The sequence below is a fragment of the Tamandua tetradactyla genome, chromosome 5 (assembly GCF_023851605.1).
Source record: "Tamandua tetradactyla isolate mTamTet1 chromosome 5, mTamTet1.pri, whole genome shotgun sequence".
Lineage (NCBI taxonomy): Eukaryota > Metazoa > Chordata > Mammalia > Pilosa > Myrmecophagidae > Tamandua > Tamandua tetradactyla.
This window is the reverse complement of record NC_135331.1, coordinates 76,504,820-76,522,681: the sequence shown is the minus strand read 5'-3', so window position 1 is coordinate 76,522,681 and position 17,862 is coordinate 76,504,820. Positions and strand designations below refer to the sequence as shown.

The window sequence follows — 17,862 nt, the reverse complement described above, 5'->3', positions numbered from 1 at the left end:
CTTGTAATTTGCCATCTGTCTCTATGAAGTTTGCCTCGTCCAAGTGTTTCATATAAGTGAGGATCATACAATACTTGTCTTTTTCTGTCTGAATTATTTTACTCAACACGATATCTTCAAGGTTCATCCATGCTGTGACAAGCATCCGAACTTCATTTCTTTTTACAGCTTAATAATATTCCATTATGTGTATATACTACATTTGTTTATCCATTTATCTTTTGATCGATACTTAGTTTGCCTCCAGATTTTGGCTCTTGTGAATAAAGCTGCTGTAAACATCAGTGTACAAATATATGTCCAGGTCCCTGTTTTCCAGTCTTTTAGGTACATACCCAGAAGTAGGATTGCCAGGTCATAAGGTAATTCTATTTTTGCTTAGTGTCAAAAGTGATCTGTGTTTTAAATGGTAGCCATTTAAACCACATCCTAGTGGGTATGATGTAGTATCTCATTCTGGTTTTGATTTGCATTTCCCTGGTGACCAATGATGGTGAGAATCCTTTCACATCCTTAATGACCATTTATTATATTACTGATTATCTTATTTAAAGAAATATCTATTAAGCCCTTTGCCTATTTTTAATTAGGTTGTCTTTTTGTTGTTGAGTTGCAATAGTTCTTATAAAGTCTGCATATTAAACCGTGATCAGAGATACTGGTAACAATTATTTTCTCCCAATCTGTAGGTTGTCTTTTACTTTCTTGATAGGGTCCTCTGATGTACAAAAAGTTTCTTATTTTGATAAAGTCCATTTTATCTATTTTTTATTTTGTTACTCGTGTTTTGGTGTCATATCTAAGAAATAATAGACAAATCCAAGGTTATGAATGTTCCCCCTTTATTTTCTTCTAAGAATTTTATGATTTTTGGCTCTTAGGTCTAGGCCCCTGATTCATTTAGAGTTAATTTTTTTTTATGTGGTGTGAGGTAAGGGTCTACCTTCATTCTTCTGCAGTGGCTATCCAGTTTTCCCAACACCATTTTTTGAAGAAATCATTATTTCCTCAGTTAATGTAAAAAATCATTTGTCTGTAGAAGTGTCAGTTTATTTCTGAACTCTCAGTTCTATTCCATTGGTCTATGTGTCTTCCACACTGTTTTGATTGTTGTAGCTTTGTAGTAAGTTTTAAAATTGACAAGTGTGAGAACTTCAATTTTGTTCTTCTTTTGCAATATTAATTTAGTTATATGGGGATCCTAGAAATCCCATACGAATTTGAGGATCAGCATTTTCATTTCTGCAAAATAGGGCTGCTGGGATTTTGGTGGGTATTTTGTTGAATCTGTAGATAGCTTTGGGTAATATTGACATCTTAATAATATTGTCTTCCTTTCCATGAACACAGACTGTCTTGCCATTTATTTAGGTTTTCTTTCATTTCTTTCAGCACTGTTTTGTAATTTTCAGTATACATGTTCCCCCCCTTAGTTAAATTTATTCTTGCATATTTTATTCCTTTATGAGCATTATGAATGGGATTGCTTTTTAAATATCCATTTCAGAATATTTTTTGGTGCTATATAAAAACACAACTGATTTTTATGTATTAATCTTCTAGCCTGCAATTTTTCTGAATTTGTTTATCTGTTCTAGATATTTTCTTGTGGATTCTCTGGGATCTTTGATATAAAACACTTGTCATCTGTGACTAAAGATAGTTTTACTTCCTCCTTTCCAATCAGATACCTATAATTTCTTTTTCTTGCCTGATAGCTCTGATTTCCTGTACAGTGTTGAACAGCATGGTGATAGAAGGTATCCTTGTTTTTTTCCTAATCTCAGGATGAAAGCTTTCAGTTTTTCATCATGAAGTATAATGTTAGCTGTGAGTTTTTCATATATACTCTTTACCATGTTGAGAAAGTTACGTTATCCTTATTATTCTGAGTGTTTTTATCATGAAATGATGTTATATTTTGTTAATAGCCTTTTCAGCATCAACTGAGGTGATCCGTTAGGCAGTGTATTACATTGATTGTTTTTTTTTTTTTTTTTTATTGAACCACCCTTGCATTCTTGGGATAAATTCCCCTTCATCATAGTATGTAATTCTTTCAATATGTTGTTGCATTTGATTTGCTAGTATTTTATTGAGGATTTCTGCCTCTATGTTCATAAGGAAAATGGGTCTGTTGTTTTCTTTTTCTGTGATATCCTTATCTGACTATAGTATTACAGCAATGTTGACCTTATAAATTGAGTTAGGAAGAGTTCTCTCACATCTCATCTTGATGTTGTCTGCTTGCCTCTGAAAGCATATGAATTTATGTTTGCTTTTTTAAAGGTATGATAGTTAGGTTCAGCTGTCAACTTGGCCAAGTGATGATGCCCAGTTGACTGGTCAGGTAACACTGGCCTGAACGCTGCTGTGAAGATATTTCATTGCTGGTTGATAAACTGGAAGACTGGTGTATTAAACCATCAGTAAGTTGATTGCATCTGTGACTGATTACATCTGTGATCAACTAAGGTATGACTCCCACAACAAAATAATCCAACCAGTCGAGGGCTTTTAAGAAGAGAGACTTTTTTTTCACTGGATCTTCAGCCAGCAAGCCTCTCCTGTGGAGTTCGGCCAGTCCCTTCATTGCAGCCACCAGCTTCACAGACTGTCCTCTGGATTTTGGACTCCTCCTTTTCCATGGTTGCATGAGACACCTTTATAAATCTCCTATTTACTGATATCTCCTGTTGATTCTGTTTCTCTAGAGAACCCTGACTAAAACAAAGGGTATTGTCTTCCTTTATTTCAAGAGCATGCTCCTTTTCAAAGGATGCTTCAATTTGGAGGTCAGGAAGATTTAGCTTCTTCACCTTCAGAAACCATATTCACCAATCACTCTTAAATACAAGGAAAGAGTAATGTTCCGTTAGGTCACATCTTCCCTACAGAGAGCTCTTATCAGGCTTGGTAATTCACTCGAAATTTGGTCATACTGTCCAAGTAGACAATTTATTTGCCTTTGAGGGATTTCTTTATCTCTGCAAGAAAATATCTGGAGTTGCACCCAAAGGCATCACTTAAAACAGTGGGGATAAGAAGATACTCTTTCTATGGCTATACAACAATGACCTGCTACTTTTTATGCAATGAAATCTGTCATTCAATGTGTCAGTTGAGGTAGGCAGGAAAGAAATAGGAATTTTAGTTTTATAGATGAAGAACAGACTGAGCAGTTAAGTGACCATAACCTGAAGTCACAGAGTCCATCGGTTACAGAGGTGGGGTGGACCCTCAGTTCTGATTCCTCTCCCAATGCTCTTTCTCTGTCCCTATCCCCCAGGTATTGTGAGTGCACAGACACTCATGTGCGCATTTTTCTATTATCTAAAGGCGTTTCTTCTATCTCATGGCACATTGCTTTGGAAATTCAGGTAGTAAGTCCCCTACTCTCTCCCACCTTGCAAACACCATCTGTCTTCTGCATTTTAACAAACTACATATTAATTGACCACTGGAAATAGTATATTTTCATAAAATTATGTGAACTTGCCAAGAACTTTGATCGCCTTCTACATGGTGATAGAGTGATTTGGTAAATATTTATTGGGGACACATTATGAACTAGATATGGTCCCTGATGTCATGACATTTTAATCTGGTGAGGAGGGAGAACAGAGAAATGATCACAGACAAGCTGTAATTGGAGGACAAGACAGACAAGGTCCCTGCCCTTAAGAGTTTACATTCCGGTGAGGGAAAAAATTGAGAGCTGTGAGACAGCATAACTGGAGCAGATAGGTGGGGCAGATGTGCTATGGAGAGAGGACACTTTACAGAGAAAGTGAAATTTGACCTGAGGTCTAAAGTGGAGCCCAGGAGGAGTAAACAGGATATGCAAAGATTCTGAGGCAGGAGGAAGTTGGGATCATTGCAAGAACTTGGAGAACACTAGCGGTTAGAGCTCAGAGGTGAGAGAAGGTGGTAAAAACTGAATATGCCAGGTGGGTGGGGGCCAGTTCATACAGGGATTCGGGGCCAGATAGAGGATCTTGGACATGATCCTGAAAGCAATGGGGATCTGGTAACAGTTTTAAGCAAAGGAGAAACACGATCAGATTTGATGATTAAAAATATCACACTAGGGTGGGCCACAGTGGCTCAGCAGGCAGAATTCTCACCTGTCATGCCAGAGACCTGGACTTGATTCTCAGTGCCTGCCCAAGCAAAAAAAAAAAGAAAAAAAAATCACACTTGCTGATATTTTGAAATAGAATGGATTGGTAAAGAAGGGGACAATAGCAGACTTGTTCAGGTCTAAGGCTGGGGGTGATGTTGGCTGGGACTAAGGGTGGAAGTGGGGTTGGAGAGCAGACTTGGTGTGGAATTAGAGTTGGAGAGTGAGAGTGAGGGAAGGAGAATTTATTCTCAAACCTCTGTCTTGGTAGGTAGATGTGTCATCCATGGAGTAGGCAATGTGGAAGGCAAACAGTTTGGGAGGAGGAGAGATTAACATTATAGAGTTAATGCCAACCATTTGTCAATGAGCAAACACAGCAACTTTAACTTAACAGAAACACTAATGTCCTCTGATATCTCAGAGGAATATTATTGTCCATTTATAGCCATTCAGTCAGTTAACGCCTTCTTGAGCATTTGCTAAGTACTAATACTATCATACACAACCCTTTTCTCAGTGAATATCTTGAATTTTATTGGCAAAGCCATGGTCCTGGGGATCTACTTGGTAGGATCTAGACCTGAATAATGCTGTCATCTCCAATCTTTTCTGACTTCACCCTCAATTCGTAGTTTATGTACAGCTTCTTAAGCCATGCTGCATAGATCCATTATAGTCTTTTTTTTTTTTTTAATGAAATTACTATTTTTTGTTTATCTCCAACACTACTTTGGAAGCTTGTTGATTCCTAGTTATCTAGCACATGCCTGGTACATGAGATTTTTTTTATTTTCTTTGGCATGGGCAGGCTCCGGGAATTGAAACCAGGTCTCTGGCATGGCAGGTGAGAATTCTGCCACTAAGCCACCATTGCATCACCCCACATGGGATTTTTTTTTAGCAAATGATTGTTGATTGAGTGTTTGACACCATAGACAAATTTGTTTGTTTTCAGGTGCATGGTCTGGGAATCGAACCATAGATAAGTTTTAAATTTGTCATTCCTTAATCTATTTTTTCCCCACTGACCGTAATGATGGTAAATGTATGTCCTAGAAAGTGGTGAGAAGGAAATTTGAGACATAAGCTGATATCCCTCAAGCTATAGTTTATTAAAAATGTAAAGAAAAGCTGGTTTAGTCCTTGCATTCTGAAATGCACTCCTGGAACCATTAGCTGCTTGATTTTGGGATAAGAGATGAAAGTTAAGTTTGACACATGCTATTGTAGCTATGCTTGGTTATGGAATTTGTAGGGGCTCGGGACTTGGAAGGGAGAACTGGGTCTTGAGGTTATTTCAGCTCCTGCTGTTCTTTGAAAGCTGATAGATAGGCTTTCTGCAATCTCTCCACAGACTTCTTTATGATTACCAGGGCAGGGACATTCATGCATTGCTTATCATTGCTTGACACCAGAATTTTGACTAATTTAAAAATCAAGCATTCTTTCTCAGTTTTTAAAAAAATACTTTTTTAGCATTATTCCTCTCTCTGACTTTCTGACTTATTTCTGATTACACTACACAGTAGGCATCTGTACAAATCCATCAGGAACCTGTGGATTCTGTTTGTTTCCACAGAGGCTCCTTTAGAAGCCCTCTGAAAGCTGGTGCCTATTACTAATGTCACCCCAAGCCATCCATCACACTGTTGGCTGCGTGGGCAGAGGTGAACAAGCTGCCGGTGCTGTGTCAGGTGTTTCTATAGCTCATGGGACTGGAACTTAGACATTTCCCTGTAGCTGCAAAACATCAAGGTCCAGAAAGGAGCGTACAGGCTGTTCTTTGATAAGAAAGTCAAGAAAGCATGAGTGGTTGTGAATGCGGGCAACTCAGTCTGGCAAAAGAACTTAGAAGCAGACCCTTTTAAGGTCCAAAGTCAACATTCCCCCTGTCCCAGTGTCGTTTAAATGGTAAGCCCTCACAGATATGCTATTTTAAAGTAATATCATTATTTAGTCTTCTTTGGCATCACAAGATAAGAGATGTTTCTGTTTAATCAAATGTTTTTTATTAATTGCAAGTTATATTACTTGCTATTTTTCCAGTTAATGTGCTATTCTGGAAAATACATTTTCTGGGGGTGTCTGGAGAAGTGTTGGGTTTGAAATGTAGCTCTATCTTTACTGGCCTTGCATCCCAGGATTAGCTTCGCGTCCCCTCCGAGCCTGAGGTGCATTGCGAGTATTTAAAGAGAAGCAAATAAAGTGCCAAGTGAACAGTGGCAGTTTTTATTCTTACACTAAACATACAGCAGATTAATCACCAGTACAAGACCATCTAGGGGCCTCTTTCCCACTGAGCTGACGGGGTAGTGGCACTCATTAGCCAGGGTCCTTGCCCACTGAGGGACAGTAATGAGCAGATTTCCCATCAATCAGCAGTGGACATGGGGCATGAGTGAAAAATAAACCCTTGTTTTAAGCCACTGAGATTTGGGGGTTGCTTTTTACTACAGCGTAATCTAGCCTATTCTGATTGATTCATGCCACAAAAGGCAAAAATTTGAAAATGGAAAAAACCAAACCATCTTCCAGGAAGTGTCTGATATGATCTCTAAAGCCTGTTGAAGTTCATACAGTGAACAAGCTGGGAGTGTCAGTTATGCCTGGAAGTGGGGTAAAAACGTAATTTGCTACCCAAAGTGGCCTCTTTATCAGTCAACTTATAAGGAAAAGAACCTTCTGAGGGAACTTTCGACCTGGTTGATTTCAGGCCAGCAATGGGGCTAATTGAAAATATTACATGAAATAAAAAAGTCAGGACAGCAGGGACCGAAAAAGATAAAGGATTTCAGGATAATGAATGGTGCTGGAGATGAAACAAAATAAATTAAATAAAGAAGGTAGGGAATTAATGAAATATCTGACTGAAGTTTTGTCTGTTTGCAGCTGCTGGACCTGACTCTGGAAGATACAATCATTTCAGCCATCTTTCTAATCAATACCAAGAGCTGGGACCAAACTGATTTTATAGTACCCAAAGCACAGCCTAGGAGAAGCTGATGAAACCTAGACTCCATGAGGTATCTGGCCTGACTCATTCACTTCCTCTGTGCCATCCTTCAATCACTTTCAGTCAAAATACAGTACTAAGGAATTGTGCTTTTTGTTTTCTCCACCATGTCCAGTATCTCTGTGATTAACAAACCTGACAAGAATTTGTTTCTTTTTGCGATGTTTGGAAAAGTGTTTCTAACCCGATGCTGCTTTTGCACCTCTTTGTTTGTTTCTTCTACATTTCATTTCTGGAGAACTGTGCGATAAACCAGAGTAGAACACAAACTTCACTCTCCTAAGGAGTTAACCAGGACTCTTATAAGCACTTACAGACCAACACCTGATCCTTTGATTCTTAGTGCTGAGAACAGGTCAACTTGCAAGAGAATGAGATTGGTGCAAATGATGAAATAGGAATTCCATTCCCAGGGAACTTCCCAGGAGTGAAGAAATTATCAGTTTAATAGATGGCAAGATACCAAGACTGAAGTAGTAGTTCTATGTCCCATAGAAAATGTCACTTTGAAGAACATTATTTCAACTAGGGGTGAGGAAAGGCACTTTTGTATATAAAAGAACAGCCGATGAAGGAGAAAAAGCTGGATGAGAGAGAGCTGAACTCTCTAGATTTGATGCTCATAAGGGTGACTGGATAGGTGACTCGTGCAAAGAGCCAACAAGCACACAAATCCACTCCAAGTTGATTTAATCTATTTGCCTTTTTTATAGACAGCAATGATTCATTACTTGGCTTAGAAATAATCATCTGTCTGATGGTGTCATGGGCAACATTGCTTGATGCCTCCTGCCTGACACTCTTTGTGAGGAAAAATAAGCAATTACATTTCCTTTCTGTGGTTTCTCCCCCTTCTCCTTGGCCCATCATATTTCCCAAAATAGCTTCACTGATTCACTGGAAAGATTTTGTGGATAAAAATATGTCTCTAATGTCCTCTGACTGCCAGATCTAAATCTATGAATGCTGTTGGAGTCCATGTCTGGAAGAAGTCACCCATCTCTATTATGCTTGATTCCTGTCCCATTTCTTTAATGAGAAATCACAGGCAAGTGACTGGCATGAGAAGCAGTGTTAATATGCATTGCTGTTATCAGAGCCTATACCAGGCCCTTGTGTGAAATGATGACTCAGTAACTGCTTTGTGTGATAGATGAATGAATTCAAAGTTACCTCCATCTCTGCAAAGACCTATCCCTGCTTTCAAGGCACTCACAACCTATAGCAAGCAGCAGAGAGGTAAGCAGATGGCATCAATGTGGTATGATAAGTGTTATGCATACATTCAGTGTTATAGAGTGTAACAGAGCTTATCAAAGTGACCTTTACCCCACCCTTGAAAAGGTGCATTAGTTTTCCATAGCTGCTGTGACAAATTACCACAAACTTAGTGGTTGAAAACATCTCAAATGTATTATCCTATAGTTCCTTAGGGCAGAAGTCTGGTGCAGACCTTAGTGGCCTAAAATCAGGTGTCAGCAGCAATGTATGCATTTTGGGGGGCTCTAGGGGAGAACTACTTCCTTGCTTTTTTCCAGTTTCTAGAGGCTGCCCCCATTCCTTGGCTCATGGCCCCTTTGCCCCATCATTGAAGCCAGCAAATTACATCTCTCTGAACCTCTGTCCATAGTCACAACTCCCTCTGATCACAACAGGACTGGCTGTCCACTTTAAAGACAAATGTGATTAGATTTGGCCCATACGGATGATCCAAGACAATCTCCCCATAGCTAAGTTCTAACTTAACCACATCTGTAAAAATCCCTTTTGCCATGTAAAGTAATATATTCTCAGGCTCCGGGGATTCGGCATGGGCATCTTTGGGGGGGAGCATTATTCTGCCTTCCACAGTGGGAAAAGAGGAAATGAAGAAGATCCTCCTAAATGAGGTGACATTTGACTTAAATCCTAAAAGTTGAACTAAAATTCTCACGGTGAACAAGGAAAGGGGAAATTCTATGCCAGATAGAAATCTCAACTTTGATAAGGCACTATGCACTGAGACTGGTATATGTATTCAAGATACATTGAGGGCTAAAACTGATATTTCCTTGACCTTTCAAAACGTATATGGCCATTTCCAGTTGCTTCAATAAATATTTAAGCAACCAGGAGGGTTGCCATCATTAGCTTATTAATTCTCATTTAATTAGCAGCCTGATGGGGGAGGCAGATGGTAGGTATTATTAATGAAGATATATATATAAATATTCATATAATTTCATATAAATGAATATATTTCATATAAATGAAATGAAATAATTCATATAATGAATATTTATATATGTAAATATATATATTTAAAATTTTCAGACCAATGGTCTTTAACCAGGGAATTATTAAGGTCACAACAGTATGGAAAAATCAAGTGAAAGGAGAGCTGGAACCAAAATAAGAGAGTCGATATATCATTTCTGTTAATTGTGGAAGGACCAATTAATGAAAACAGTGATAGGCTGTGATCTTAAGCTCTGTTGGCTCAACCTCTCAGGTTATCATAAATGAACACTTCAGATTTGCTAGAACAGCTTTACTAAATTGAAATACTGAGGATAAATGTAGAAGTGCAAATAAATGATATATTTGAATGTTTATTTCAGTATGTATATTCATATCATAAGAAGATAAAATTGAACGGACTTTGGTCCATAAAAGCAACCTCAATGGTCTTCAGATACAATGCACACCAGAATGTACCAAAAGAATTATTATTGAAGAAAAAAATAAACCTGTCAACACAGAATTCTATATCCAGTGAAAATATATTTCAGGAATGAAGGTAAAATGAAAACAATCTCAACTGGAGGAAAACCAAAAGAATTCGTTAGTGCAAACCTTCCCTAAAATAATTGCTAAAGAAAGTTCTTCACACAGAAGGGAAATGATATCAGAGGGAAAAGTAGAACATCAGCACTGAGGAAAAAGCAACAGAAATAGTAAAGGGATAAATATAAAAGGCTATATTTAACTCGCAGAGTTTCTGAATATCTGCTTGATGGTTGAAAGCAAAAATTAGAACATTATCAGATGATGTTTTCAGTGTACATCAATGTAATACATAAAATGACTAAAAGATAAGGAGGCAAGGTAAAAGGAACTATATGGTGGCAAGGTTTTTACATTCCACTTGAAGTGGTAAAATATTGATTCTAAGTAGACTATGAAAAACTAGGTATGCATATTTAACACCTAAAACAGTCCCTAAAAATAACTTGGTAATTAAACAAAACTCTTAAAGAAATTTAAAAATATTCTGAACTGAATGAAAATCAAAATATAACATATTAATGCCTGTGAGATGCCGTAAATGTAGGGTTTAAAGGGAAATTTATATCATTAAATGGTTCTATTTGAAAAGAAGAAATGTTTCAACTTGATAATATAAGCTTTGACCTTAAGAAAATATTAAAGGAAAAGCAGAATAAACCCAAAGCAAAAAGAAAGAAGGAAATACTGAAAATAAGAACAGAAATAAACTAAATCTAAAAGAAGAAAACAGTAGAGAAAATCAATGAAACCAAAAGCTGTTTCTTTGACAAAACCAATAAAATGATAAAACTCTAACAAGACCGGAAAAGAAAGAAACAGAGAAGGCACAGAAGGAGTATCATGACATACCCCACAAATAGTAAAAGAACAATAAGGGGATTCTATAAACAATTATATGTATATAAAGTTGATATCTGCAGACTACCAAAAGTTATCCAAAGTGAAATAGATAACCTGAATAGTCCTATAACTATTAAAGAAATGCAATTTATAGATTAAAAACCCTTCAAAAAGGAAATCTCCAGGCCCATATAATCTCACTGGTGATCCTACCAGTCCTATTTAATATCATACTGGAAGTACTAGTCACAAGGCAAGAAAAAGAAATAAAAGACATGTGTATTGTAAAAGAAGAAATGAAACTTTCCCTTTTCACAGATAACTTGATTGCCTATGTAAGAAAATCCCAAGGAATCTTTAACACTAATTCTACACAATCTCTTCCAGAAAGTTGAAGAAGAAGGAACACTTACCAACCCATTTTATGAGGCCATAATTACCCTACACAAAGACCAGATAAATACAGTACAGAAAAGAAAACTGTAGATTAATATACCTTATGAACATAGGTGCAAAATTCCTCAAGAAAATATTATCAAATTAATCCAATAATATAAAAAGAGAATAATATGCCACAAACATGGGGGTTTACCTGGAAATGCAAGACTGGTTCAATACTGAAAAAACAATCAATGCAATGTACCATATTAACAGAAAAGAAAGGAAATAACATGATCATATTGATGCATATAAAGCGTCTGACAAAATTCAACATCCATTCATGATAAAACCTCTCAGGGAACTAAGAATAGAAAAAAAAAGTTTTATTTGGAAATAAAACTTTCCCTTTTCACATATAACTTGATTGCCTATGTATGAAAATCTCAAGGAATCTTTTTTTCAAGAAAGAAAAAATAAAAATCATACATATACAATCTATAGCTAATATTTGAGTTCAGCAATGTCACAGGATACACAAAAATCACATTTCTTTATATTAGCAGTATACAGTGGAAACCAAAAATTTTTTAAATTTTCATTTACAATAGAGCTCCAAAAACATGAATTACTTAGTAATAGGTCCTTATCTGTGTGCTGAAAAACTATAAAATTATGATGAAAGGAATCAAAGAAGACCTAAATAAATAGACATTTTATGTTCATGATCTGGAAGACTCAATATATTAAAAATGCCACTACTCCCCAAATTGATCCATAGATTTAGTGCAATTCCAATCAAAATCCCAGTAAGATTTTTTAAAGCTCTAAACAACCTGATTCTAAATTTTATATGGAAAGGTGAAGGAACTAGGTTGGCCAAAATACTTATAAAAATGAAAAAGTTTGAGGAATTATATTGCTTGATTTTAAGATTTACTATAAAGTTACAGTCATCTAGACATGTGGTAATGGTGAAGGAACAGAGACATAGATTAATGGCACTTAATAGAAAGTCCAGAAATTGATCCATACAAGCATCAGGTGATGTTTTATGAAGGTGCCAATGCAATTCAAATGTAATTCAATGTATTGAAAAGGATAGTCTTTTCAGTAAATGTGTTAAGATGATTAGACATATATATATGCAAAAATCAAGTTCAATTTAAATGTCACATGTTATACAAAAGTTCTCTCAATGCAAAATGGATCATAAATCTAAAGTACAACATAAAAGCATAAAACTTCTAGAAGAACTCAAAGGAGAAAATCTTTGGGGCCTGAGATTAAGTGAAGGGCTCTCAGACATGACACAAAATAAATAAATTACACTTCATCAAAATTCAATAGTTTTCTCTGCAAAGAACTCTGATAAAAGAATAAAAATACAAGATACAGACTGGGAGAAAATTTTTGCAAATCATATATCTGAAAAAGGGCTTGTAGTCAGAATATACAAAGAACTCTCCAAATACAACAGTAAAAACATAAACAACTCAATTTTATAAATGGACAAAAGACTGAAAATTTTTCACCAAAGTAGAATAAAGATAGTAAATAGACACATAAAATACGTTCAATATCATTAGCCATTAGGGAAATGCAAATTAAGATTTGACAAATAAAATAGTATAAAAAATAGTAACTAGTGCTTGAATGGAGTGTGGAAAACTGGATACTCTTACATTGCTGGTGAGAATGCAAAACCGGTATAGCACACTTTTCTTCAGTTTGCAGTTCTGAATCAAGTTAAACATACCTACTATAACCCAGCATCTGCTCCCTCAGACACTTATCCCAGAGAAATGAAAACTTAGGTTCACACAAAAAATCTATGCACATGTTTATAACAGCATTATTTATAATTGTTACAAACCGGAAATTACCAGAATGCCCTTCAATGAATGAATGAATAAACACTTTGAACCTCTATACAATGGAAAAACACCCAGCAATAAAAAGGAACAACGAGGGTGCAAGGGTAGTTCAGTGTTAGAATTCTCGTCTGCTATGCGGGAGACCTGGGTTTGATTCCCAAAGAAACAAACAAGTAAAACAAACAAAAACAAACACAATTCAACAAATAGTGCTGCAAATAATGAAATGTGACCCCTCCATATAGCATACAAAAAATAAAAATAAAAAGGAAGAACTGCGCATATATACAACACGAATGAAACTTAGACGCATTCTGCTAATTGAGATAAGTCAGGCTCAAAAGATTACACGCTGCACAATTCGACTGATAGGCCAAATGTCATTCTGGAAAAGGCAAAGTTATGCAGAGCAGTGGTTGTGAGGGTGGCATGAGGAGGGTGTGACTGCCAAGTACAGCAGGAAGGAATTTGGGAGGGAGGGAATTCTTCTCTATCCTGGTTGTGGTGGTGGTTATATGAATATGTACCTGTGTTAAAATTCATAGTGCCAAGTGCTAAAAAAGTCAAATTTACGTATGATGATTTGTAAAATATTTGAGAATCAAGGTGGTAGAAGTTGACAAATTGACCATATGTCTCTAGTTTACTATGGTATTTTTGATGCTGAACAGCAGAAAACATAAAAGTTGCAAACTTGTTCCACTAAAAAATCATAAGCATTCCCAAGCCAGTAGAGGAAGATGGGTTTGGAAAACAAAACAGTGAAAAATAAAATGCGGTCACACTTGGGGAAGGAAAGCAGCAAGGCCACGAGCGGCCCTCTGCTCTCCAAGAGCAGGGTAATAGCATCTGCAGTGGCCCAGAGACCCAGAGCTCAGACACACAGGCTCTCCTTTAAGGGATCCAAGGCCAGAGTCTCCTTACCAGCTTCCTGGGATCAAGGTCAAACACGGCACCCCCAGTCTGAAGAAAAGGATCTTGAAGTGGAAGCCCCAGGATACTCAGAGATCCTGCAACGCCCTGGGGATTAGATGACTAGTGTGGGGAAAGCCTATGCGTCTGGCCTACTTGGAACCACGCCAGCCTCTCCAGTGCAGGATCTGGGATGCTGAAAGGAGAATGAGTGTTGACACTCAAAACCCATAAGGGAAAGGACTAAAGCTAGTGTCAAAAATGCAAGAAGCCAAGCTAAGCTCTAAGTCGTTGTGCTCCATAAACAACAGCCTAATCCAGAGCAAAATGATTACGGCCGAGCCTGGTGTAGTGATGTGCATGAAAAATCACAGAGTGGGGCTGGAGACTGAGACAGGTCCTCAGTTAGGGAGGCTGCCCATAGCTTAAGGCCACAGCCCCATCTCGTAGCCCCCATGGAGGCCTGGTGCCTCTTTGAAGACATAGATCTCATGAGATGTGGGCCCCAAAGTCACGACTGAGTTTAGAATGAGCTTTGTGTTGTTATGACATCAGTTGGTCCTATATATTTGCTTAGATCTGTTAGAAGCCTAAAAGTTATAGAGAAGAAAACATTAGGCTAAAGTATGATGAAGTGCTTCATGGTAAGGCTTTCTGAGTTGGTGTGGGACCCTGGAAAGAACCTGGATGTATTCTAACTCCCTACTCTGTCCCAACTAGTCTCATGGTCTTAAGGAAGCCCTCATGGTATTCATTTTTATAACTCACCTAATCTGATCTCATATACAGAAAGTGGGGCCCAGAAAGGTTAAATGACTTGCCTCAGGTGACAGACATTTAATGCCCAAATGAGGCTTTGACTCAGGTCTTAATGTTTCTGATCTGATAGGCCTAACCAACTTCTGAGAAGTTTTCTCCCCTAGAAAAGAAAACATTATTTAGATACATGAACACACACACTCAAACTCACATACTTGGTAAGGTCTTTTTACCCCAACACAGGACAATGCAATAGAACAATATCTACCAAAGAGGAAACTATAACAAAACATCCCTTTTCAGGCACGAAGCAACTGGACACTATTATATCCTGAGTACTTGGTTGTAGGTCTCGAGGGATCGTTGTCATCTAGAATTTCCAAAGAAGAGATGCAGTGGCTTATATAAAGGTGCTCAGACCAGAGATTACTGTTAGAATGGCAGCAAATAAGAAACAGTCAAGATTATTCTGAAAGGAAAGAGGTAAGAGCTGAATTTTATTTACAAAAGAAGTAGGAAATGTCCATTTCTGATGACAAAGAAATGAATGCAGAATTGAGGCAGAAAAGGTAAAGTGTCCAGAAGGAGATCAAGAGTTTGGGGAATGAGGGCATTACTTCAGATTTTTAGGAGTGGCCAAAGATGAATTTACCTTCTTTGTAACCAAAAATGTCTGAATGGGTTAACTTCTGACTCCCTTTTCTCTTCCCCAGTCAGATCCCATCACATATCTGCTTTGCCCACCAGTATCTAGGCTGTGCTGAGCCGGTCTCATGCCTCTTTGTATCCCTTGGTCTAGTGGGGGTCTGACATACGCAGGTGCCCAATCAATGCCTGCTAAACAAACAGGAGTCTGACATACGGTGATGCTCGATAAATGCTGCTAAACAAGCTGGTCATGTGGACTTTGCAAACTCTGATGGGCCACATCAGCCTATGACATTACTGTGCTTGTTAAGGAAGTGCTTCCCTGCAGCTACCTTAGGTCTTAAGAGCATAGAAGCAGGTTATCATAATTGACCTGAGCTGTGGAGGCTTTTTCTCTGCTTCTCTCTGGTGGAGTTGATGCTAATGAAGGGGAGCTTGGACCCCGTGGGCTGGGGGTTGATTTATTCTGAGGTTGAACCAGGCTCATCATTATCTGGAGGACGTGGCAGGAAATTTCATTCTACCCTGAGAGAAGGAGCATCGGGCAATGGGCTTAGGGTATGAGTGGGAAGCCCTGGGCATTTCTAAGTCTAATAAAATGAGTAAATTATAAATTACAGGAGACTAGAAACAGTCAGCAGAACATGTTGCAGGCGGTGTGAAGGTAAGGTGTCCCCAAGCCCAACCTGGAGGCGCAGACCTTGGGAGCAGGTGGTCAGTTTTAATCCCTGGTCAGACTAGATACAAGGATAAAAATCACGTTAGAACCACACTTCTTTTCTTACTCTTATTATTTTTTGTTTGTTTGTTTACATCTAGACGCACCTTTAATTCAGCGTATGTATAAATATGTTAGACATGTTGAATCTTGAACAGATGATCATGTTTTTGAAATTACTATAATTTGTCCAACCATAAAACATCACCATGATCCTGACAAGCTGATCATTTAAATTATTCCCCCCAAAGTAGTTTTTGTTAAAAGCAATGCCTAAACCAAAGTCTCTGCTGCCGTCTGTGAATATGAGCAACTCTCATTATGTCACCTGTATTCTTGGTTGCCTTTTGGAGCATTTCAATCTCTGGCCTTGAGTCAAATGCACCCCTGCTTGGGAGTCTGTGGGACACTTGCAGCCCCAAATGTGCAAGGGTTGCAGGGGATCTCTGCCCCGAGGTGCTGTCAAGGGCTGAAAATAAGGGCTGTGGTATCAAGAAATGCTGATACTTATTCTGACTCTGCTTTTTATGAGCTCCATGACCATGGATGAATTGCCTAAGACTTAGCTTCCTCACTGAAAAGATAGAGGAGAACAATAATATTTAGTTCATAAGATTGTGGTGAGGAATATAAATGAGATAACCAGTGAATACTTACTAAGTCCTTGACATGTAAAAAGCACCCAACAAATATTTGATATTGTTATTTATATTATCTAGGCATACAAAAATGTCACATTTATCAATTATGGAAGAGAAGCCAATATCTCTGCTGGAGTATATGAGGCCAAATTGTAGAGCTCTCTGCTCCATCCCTTAGGAGTAAGCAGTCCGTGGCTAATTTGGAAGAACCACTGAGAGCCTGTTGGACAGAAAGCTTTGGCAGGTGGGATGTATGCATGCAGCTGGGAAAAACAGACAATAAGGACATAACCTCACAGAATCAGTACAGGTGGGGGGCAGTGACAAAGAGCAGTTTACAGCCTAGGTGAGGGGCAGGTGATTTGGTTATCTCAAAAATGCCAGTTGTTTTTGTTTTAATATATAATAATTATAGGGCTTAATAAATAATTGCTAAATCAATGAAAGGCTGTTTCTGATTGAATATGGTAACAAATCCAACCATAGTAATATGGTGTAGTTGTAAGATGGTAACTAGACTCATAGTGGGTATGGTGCATTGAAGCTGTATGTACCCCAGAAAAACACGTTCTTAAATCTAATACCTATGGGTGTGAGCTCCCATTGTAAGTAGGATATTTTGATGAGGCTCCTACAGTTAAGGTATGGCTTACCTCATTCAGGATGGGTCTTAGTCCTATCACTGGAGTCCTTTATAAACAAAATGGAGAGAGAGAGAAAGAGAGAGAGAGAGAGAGAGAGAGATGGAAGCAAGGAGCTAAAATCAAGAAAACACAGAAGAAAAGGGAGAAACCAGCAGATGCTGCCATGTGCCTTGCCATATGGCAGTGGAGCCAAGGATCCCCTTTTCTCGGTCTTTGGAAAGAGAACATCATCTTGATGATGCTTTGATGTGGACATTTTCTCAGATCAAACTATAAGCTCACAAATTCCTTTTGTTTAAGCCCACCCATTTCATGATATCTGCTTTAAGAAGCCTTGGAAACTAAAACAGAAAAGCATCCAATGTGATGCAGGCTCTAACTTGTCAGTCCTTGAAATAAATGTTGACTCCTCACTGAAAACCGGATGAGCTCAAAGACATATGCAGATAAAAATATCCAGCAGGTGGACTTTAGAGGAATAGCCACACAAAACTTCCATCTGAATTCACAGAAAGAAACTTTCCGTTGTCAAAAACA

General features: G+C 37.9%; 1 protein-coding gene across 1 annotated transcript in view; it reads right to left on the bottom strand.

Moving 5' to 3' along the window:
- KCNMB2 (potassium calcium-activated channel subfamily M regulatory beta subunit 2) overlaps positions 1 to 17,862 on the bottom strand; it is a 126,557-nt gene that overhangs the window by 82,902 nt on the left and 25,793 nt on the right. The window lies entirely within an intron of this gene.